At 51.6% G+C, this 7,856-nt stretch overlaps 1 protein-coding gene across 1 annotated transcript in view; it reads left to right on the top strand.

Annotated features, from left to right (window-relative positions):
* The window catches only part of LOC104489938 (androgen receptor-like), a gene marked incomplete at its 5' end in the record, with an annotated part of 14,257 nt that overhangs the window by 400 nt on the left and 6,001 nt on the right, over positions 1–7,856 (top strand). The window lies entirely within an intron of this gene.

The following is a 7,856-nucleotide window of genomic DNA, read 5'->3' as shown; positions in this document are numbered from 1 at the left end:
TATTTTTTCCTCTTGCTGAAAGAGGTTCAGCAGCTTTGCTTTGGGGAGCTACCAAGCCCAGGGGACTGAGGCAAGAGTGGTGGGGACAAAGAGTGGTGGGTTTCTGAGGTCTCTTAACTAGTGCAGGAGAAAATTGAGGCATAAATTGGTTTCTTTGTCCTATATTTGTCATTCCACGTTACAAATTGCACTCAAAAGGTAGCCAAACCAGTTTGCCAAAACACAATCTTTTCGATGTCTGATTGTCTTAGTGACCTAGTGAGACCCCAGAGCTGTCACTTCCTGCTTCTCTTCTTGACTCTCAAGGATACTTTAAGTTCCACCAGCCCTCCTGCCATCTCAGACCCACAACTCCCAATCGTATCCCTTCCAGAGAGTCACTTCTCTCGTACCTGTAAAATGGCAAAGCTGTCTTGTCCATCAAGAGCCGTGCTCTGACCTTGTGTCCGCGATCCTTCTTCCCAGTCATCAAGAAAGCAACTTCTCCTTCACATCCAGCTCTGTAGTGCCAGGCTGTCCAGAGACAAGTGTGAGCCCAGAAGTTCCTTCTCAACAGCAAGGTCCTTGCACCATCTTTCCTTGGTAATTAGCATGCAGGAAGACCTAGGCCAGCAGTTTTCTCGGGCTGTGGGTCAGCAAAGTCTGGTTTCCAGCTGCAGTTAAGAGTCATGATGCCTTGGCAGCAGAGTCAGTCTCTGCGGTGGAAGCCTAACTGTTCAGTGACGTAATGCGCCTGTAAATCACACCTCGGACTGGTTTTCTGGAGTGGTGAACCAGTACAAATCACCATTCTTCCTTGGTGCTGACACTATTTGTTTGGTGCGCCAGCATGCTGACGGCTGTCAGTGTCACAGGCTGTGGCACCCCTGCAGAGGGAGGCACCATGGCTCCCTGCTGGAGCCCAGCAATGGGAATGGTGGAGGCTTCTGACTCTGACTTGTCTCACTGTGACCTTCCCCTCCCGTGCCTTATGTCACCCCTCTGTGGAAGGAAGGTCCCAGGCTGATGGATGCTCACCTGCCAGTGTCGGGACACTGTCTAGATTAATTCTGGCTCAGTTCTGCACGCTTTCAGTTGTGTGTTCCTTCATCATGCGTGCCAGGAGAAGTTGGCAGCACTGGTTTGGAAGAGTTGGGGCTGTGCTGTGGAGAACAACAGCATCCTGTTACCACAATAGGGTGCTCAAATAATATTAATAGATAATAAGCCTGGCTTGTTTTTCCCAAGTAAATCATTCACAGATACGTCTCTGCTATACAGCCGTTCTGTGTGAGGCCAAAGGGATTGGCTTGTGCAGCCAGAATAAATAGCAGATGCTTGTTTAAGTCAGCAAGTTATTGTTGATTTATAGTAAGTGGAGTCTTGGCTCGCTCTGTTGGATAAACTGCTGATGAAATGCACTGTGTGGAGCAGCAGATCCCTGGGTGGAGCCACTGGGGTGGGCTCCATCCTGCGTGGCGATGGCTGCTGAGGAAGAGGCGGCAGCCCAGCTCCTGCTGCCCCCGTTCATGTGCTGTGGTGGTTGTCCCTCTCCTGATTGTGTTTTGTCGTCAATTTAAATGGTATTTCTGCCTCTTAGTTTTTAAACCTCGAGGTATCGCAAAGGGTTAGAAGTGTTTGGGCACATTAGGGTCAGTGGCAGCAGCAGCCCTTTGCCTTTCCCCTGGACAAGCCCATGGAGGGAAGCTGTGAGGAGTGGCAGCAGTGGGGGACCTGCCCAAGGGTGAGGTTTCATCTTATGTTACCCTGAGGTACAGGGGTAGAGTCTATTTTGGGGAATAGGCAATAAATCATACTCCTTTACAAATACCGAGTGCAGGACAGCTGTGGGTGATGATTTCTGCCCTGACTCTTGGTGATTTTCCATCCAGATCTTTCCCTCTTAGAGTCGAGGAGCAATATTGAAAGCGGATACTTCAGTGTCTGCTCATGTTTTAAAGTTCATAAAATGCATCTCTTAGGTCACCTTTGTGGACTTTCTACAACAGCAGATCATAAAACTTCCCCACTGAGAAAAGAAACCTTTTCTTCTGCCTCTGTTACCTTCCTGTTACTGATGTAAACCAGCAGCCTCCGACAGACGGGTGGGAGAAGCAGTGGACAGGTTGCTGAAGAGCAGCACAAACCGGGGGCCTAGAGAACAGCTGGACGTGGAGGTTTTCTTTCACCGTATTCTTTGCCTCATACATACTGAAGTTATTTGGCAGTAATTCAGGGATATCTGAGGTGGTTTTATAGACGTACGCTGCCTTCTAAGGGCTTAGAAAGGGAAAAGATTTAAAAAGAAACCCAAGGAGTTATGACTTGGATTCCTCTTCCCTTTTGGAACACGCTGAGGGATTCACTTGTTCCCAGTAGAGCAGCTCGCTCCTGCTTTGATAAAATGTTTGGCAGATTTGAAGGGTTTTGCAAGCTCAAGTCCAACCAGTTCTTCCCAAAGGATGCTGGAAGAGTTAACAGCAAAGACACGAATAAGTTCTCGATCTTTTTCTGTCAGCACTTTCGATTTATGGACTCTCAAGATGTCTGGGTTATATATAGGCCAGCTCTAAAATGCACCCTGCAGATTCTTCGGCTCTGATGTTGGCTTCCTCACTTGCAGGATGCCCAGGCTCAGGGCATCAGGGTAATCAGACCTGGCGTTTGTCTCCCTTGCTGACACCCCACTCTGGTGTCAAATGCTGAGGGGTGCAGAGGGCTGGGGCTCTCTGCCCCAGTGAGAAATGCTGCTCCTCCTCTGCTGCCAGACACACCTGCAGCCTGTGAGGAGGACTCCTCCTCCCTCTAATTCTGCTTTCTCCTACAATAACAAAGATTTGGTAAAGAAAAAGTGCATCCACCTCAGCACAGATCTTGGCTTTCTCAGCACAGGCAGGTGGGACATCACTCTGCATGGTTGGGATGGCTCGGGCGAGTTAGGAGTAGGGTCTGGTCCTCATGGTACCACCTTGTTGCTGAAACAGAAGGATGCTTCAAACACAACACTCTTCCAGATCGATTGGCAGACCAGGGGTTCCTGTTGTCCCATCCCATCCAGGAAGAGAGTCATTTTTGTGTCCCCTGCACCCACTCCCAAAAAATGGTAGATGTTCCTCATCCCTCCAAGGTTGCATGAGATCTGATGGCCAGTTCAGAGCTGCCTCTGCGCAGTGTTCCTGGCAGCGCAGGACTTTGGGATGCCTCGGGCTTTGTTCCTGATGGGACTGTCTTTAAATAGCCAAGAGCTTAACGAAGAAACCCACACAGTATCTGGCATAGTTCCTAGAGGGTCAAGAGCCAAACTGCTGTGCAGTCTGTTCCGATTCCCTCCCAGCCACCCTCCATGTGCATTATCGTCCCATGTTCTGACCTGCTGCGGATTAGTCTTGCACCAGAGGCATGTCTCCAGGCCAATGCAGGTTTCTTGCCAGTTTTCAGGATGACAAGAAGTTATAAGTGAACTGTTTTAAAAGACCATCACCACATTTTGAGGTGCTTCCCTCTCCTGCTCGTGGCCGATCTCACGGCATGGAGAAGAGTCGGGTCTGCAGCAGACTTCCGTGGTACTGCAGCACCATGATGCTCCTGCCTCAGCAGTGGGTTTCTCATAAGCCTTTGGGTAACATTGGCCTTAAAAATCCGAGGTAAGAGCACAGGGTGGAATAACGAGACCTTGGAAAGCTCAGGCCATCTTGGCCCAGCCTGGTGTCCATCTCCTGTGCTGCTGGCTGGGTCAGTTGCTCGTCTCTGCTCTTGGCTCCCGCACTGCATCACTGGGGCTGGATGCTTTCCTTTTTTTTTAGTCTTCTGGTGAATACAAGGGACTACTAGAGAATGGACTTTGCGAAGATAGTTTATTAATAATGGCTTAGTGTTGGTTCCTGAGAGCTCCATTGCTGCGCTCTCTTGGATTATGTCTAGTGGGTGCATAAAGTGGGACCTTTGCACCAAACCTGTAGGCTCAGCTCTTGCCTCAGCCCAGCTGGTGGCATCGATGGGGACCAGCATTTTCACAGAAGAGCACTAGAGATCCTGTGGTTGCGTGAGATCCCGGGAGATTTGCTTCCTCAGGAAGCTTGGCCTTATCCCCCAGCGGTTAGGATTCGATTTATGCCCGAAATACAAGGCTAGACCTCTCTTCCGAAAGGCATTTAATGTGCTTTCACATTCACAGCTGTAAATCGCGCTCCAGAAGTTTGCACAGATCGCTTTGATTTCTGGAAGAGAATGTTACTCTGGGCACGACAACTCGTGTGGCAACAGGCTTTTAGTTAAATAACTCCTCTGGATTGAGCAACAGACCTTCCTCCATAATTGTTATTCTTAGTCCAGACTGGAGAGCAGCTCTTCTCTCTGCTCCCGATGTTCACTGCAGTCCCAGGGGATGCGCAGGAGGACGCAGTGAAAGCAGGAGGATCTTCCTGCCTGGTGTGAGGTGGCACAGGAGGGAGCCCGTGCCGGTGAGGGGGTTAGAGCAGAGGGGCAGTGGCACAGCAGCGTGTTGTGGCAGTGCAGCAGCGGGGCTGATTCTGGACTGGTCTGACGTAGCAGAGAGGTGCTGAGCACCTCTGTAACTGTGCTTCTCACCTACGCACATGTCAAACTGTGGATCAGCAGGGAAGGAGAGGAGGCTTCTCTAGGCGTACATCATAACGGGGTAATTAGATCAAAGGCTGCCACCTTGCCAACATCCCAGTGTAAAGACAGGCTGGGTGACTGGCTTTGCGAAGAGCAGGACCGCTGGGAAAAAGAGGAGACTCTGTTTAGACCTGTGCTTACAGGTTTGCAAAGCAAGAGCCTCTGCTTTAGAGTAACATGAGAAAGTGTCTCTGTTGTTTGCAGGAAGGAAAAGGAGAAAAAAAAATCATTCCAGTGTTAAACTCAATAAAAGAAAAAATATTGTGTTTATCTTTAAATAAAGAACAGCTGATTGCACATGTCTCAGCTTGTTCTGAAATGAAGAGACTAAATTATCCAGAAATTAAAAACATGTCTCTGTATATGAGAAATTAGGACAGATGGAACCCGTCTGTATCCCAGCTACCCTTCCTTGTTGTCTGGGCTTTTGGGGCCAGTGGCCCCTTCTCCGTATGCCTGTGCTCTGCTCAGGTGGCGCAGCCGCTCGTGTCCATGTCAGTGCACACTCCCAGTTCGGAGAGAAGGGATGGTGTACACCCGGTGTGGATGGAGCAGAGGAGCTGCTATCGCTCTGTGTCCACCAGAGGCGCTTGGTCTGGCTGTGTGTTGGTCCATGCTGGAGGCGATGAGCATCCTGGCCGTGATGGTTCTCTGTGGTCCATGGGGTGAGTGCAGGTGGTTCAGGAAGGTCGGCTTCACTGAGGCAGTGACATAGTGGGGTCCCTCTCCCATTTACAAACCACAACCACAGCTGAGGGTGGCAGTGATGGGGCACCAGGCTTCTCTGCATCCCCAGGAATTAGACAAGGTGAGCAAACAGCTTATTCTCATGCTGAGCAGAAGCAGACCTGTGAAGAGCCACTGCATGACCACTTGTTTCTCTTGTTGTTAATGGCTAACAGCTCAAAATAAACAGTGCCAGGCTATACGTGTGCAGCTCCTGCCCCGAAGAGTTCATTTTGTGAACCAGGAAGCAGGCCCTTGCGACTTCAGCACAACCCCTGTACCGAGACCCTGGGCTGAGCTGCTGGCTACAGCTTAAAGGCTTGCACTCATCCGAGCCCACTGGCAGGGAGGTGGTGTTTTCGTAGAGACTCTTCTGATGTGCCCATTTTGTGCACAGCTACGTGAGGGGGCTGGCAGGTGCCGAGGCACCCTGGCTGCTGGGACATTGCTCCCTCCCTGTGTCCCTTCCCAGCAGTGCCAGAGGTGGCAGATGCTGCTGAAGAGCTGATGGGAAATAGCATGGCTGCCTTAATGGCCAAGGCTTGAACCCAGTCCCAAACCTCATCCGTCCCCCTGCTCCTCTCCCATGGGTGCCTGGGGGACACGGCAGGGTGGGGGATGAGCCTGTGCATTGGGACGCTGCCCAGCACTTGGGGGAGCGAAGGGGCTGGGGCTGGTGGACGTTCCTCCTCTCGGCAGGGGAACTGAGATAGAGCTGTGCCTGACCCTGGAGCGTCCTTGAGGGGCTCGGGAAGTGACTGTGCCGCCTTCCGTTACTAAAGCTGTTCACAGGAGAGGCTCGACATTTTTAAAGATTTTGAGCTATTATTGTTGCAAAAATGCTGTAGTTTAGACTAGGGAGGCAAGATAGGGAAGGAGCAGGAGCCGAGGGGAGAGCAGGATGCTCCTGGGGCAGCACTGCTCACAGCAGCCTGGCGGCCTCAGCCAGAGACTGAGTTGGCCCCGTGGGCTGGGCTTGAGCCTTCCCGGTACTCCCAACCCCAGACCTTTTATACAGTATGCAGTACTACTTCTATGCAGTAGTTTTGATGGGCTCTGGAGCACCCTGGTTCCAGATGTTGTCACAAGACAGCAATCCTGCAGTGCAGCTGGAAGGGACGGAGAGCGAAATCACCTTAGAGCTCTCCATGCCCATGCCTGAGAAAGTAGGGCGTCCATTCGTTTCTGATGTAAAGAGCACGTAAAGAGGTCGAGTGGAGAGAGTACGGCCACGTGCTTGTTTCCCGTAGCGCAAAAATAACTCCAAGTAACCCAGTTTCAGCTGAAGTTGTTTATTACTCATCCTCCTCAATGAACTGTTGAAAGGGAGGATGGTGCTTGTGTTCTCTGGGGTTGGTGTAATCGCTGCCTCTGAGGCTTGCCTAAGTGTCCTTAACACCGGTAATGAGCAAAGGGAGCAGGGCGAGAAGAGGAGCTGATGAGAACGGTGTTAAAAGGGTTTAGCGAGGTATCGGTGCTGCAGGTGAAGCACTGCTGCCCCATTATCTCCCCAGCCTCAACAGCTAGGGCTGGGGCTGGTGTAACCATCACCGCTAATGGGGATGATTCCAGGGACTTCAAACGTCTGGTGTTTTTGCAGCCCTTTGGCGTTGCCCTGTGTGCACAGCGTGAGGAGCTGCTTGAAGGCTGAGCCCTGGGATGCCTTTCCTGCGACCCTGTGCTGGAGGCTGCAGCGGCCGGTGGTGCCAGACACTGCTGGCACCGGTGCCAGGAGGAGTGGTGGCACCTTCAGGGGGCTCCGTCCTCCCCGGGCCGCGGGAAGCGAAGCGCTCTGCGGAGCTGGGAGGGCGGTGGGGCAGCAGAAGACGGTGCCAGTCAGGTCTGCGATACGAGGTTGCTACAAATTTGCTGCTTTTTTTTCTGATTCTCATGTCTTCAGAAGTTGTGGATGTGCGTGTGGGAGGCGGGCAGTTGTTAAATCTGCCCCCAGATAGAAGCATCTCTTGTCAAAACGGGTACATTAAGCAAATAGATTGATCCTCCTCCTTTTAACGGACCTCTGATGACTGCAGAGGGCTATTGCTATAGGGGTGCAGAAAGCAAACACTCGCGGGCTGACAAACAAAGGCTAAGCTGGCTGTGGAATGGTTTCCCATGCTGGCTGGTTATGCAGGGTCTGCGAGGGGCTGTTAGCTTGGAATACTGTGAAGAACATCAGATAAATCCTGATCCGGTAAACGTGTGTAGACTTGACAAGAAAACAAACAATGAGTCAGGAAGGAAAGTTCACTCTTGGCAGGTTTAGCAAATGAGGCAGTGAGAAAGAGCTGAAATCTGGAGCTCTGAGGGCTGCTCTCTAAGCACGCAGAAAGGTGAGTCTTTGGTTCCAGTTAGTCTGACAGGAATTGCTGCTGAGTTTTCTGCCAGCCCCCCTGAACTGGCTGTGCACGGGGTCCCCCTAGCAGGGAGTCGCTGGTCCAGTTCTCTCCTGGCGGGCTGCGAGTGCAGCCCAGGGACAGGGCAACGGGTACCATCTTGGCTTGAGACCTGCA

The sequence above is a fragment of the Buceros rhinoceros genome, unplaced genomic scaffold, assembly GCF_000710305.1.
Source record: "Buceros rhinoceros silvestris isolate BGI_N320 unplaced genomic scaffold, ASM71030v1 scaffold25422, whole genome shotgun sequence".
NCBI lineage: Eukaryota > Metazoa > Chordata > Aves > Bucerotiformes > Bucerotidae > Buceros > Buceros rhinoceros.
This window is presented reverse-complemented; position numbering and strand designations above follow the sequence as displayed.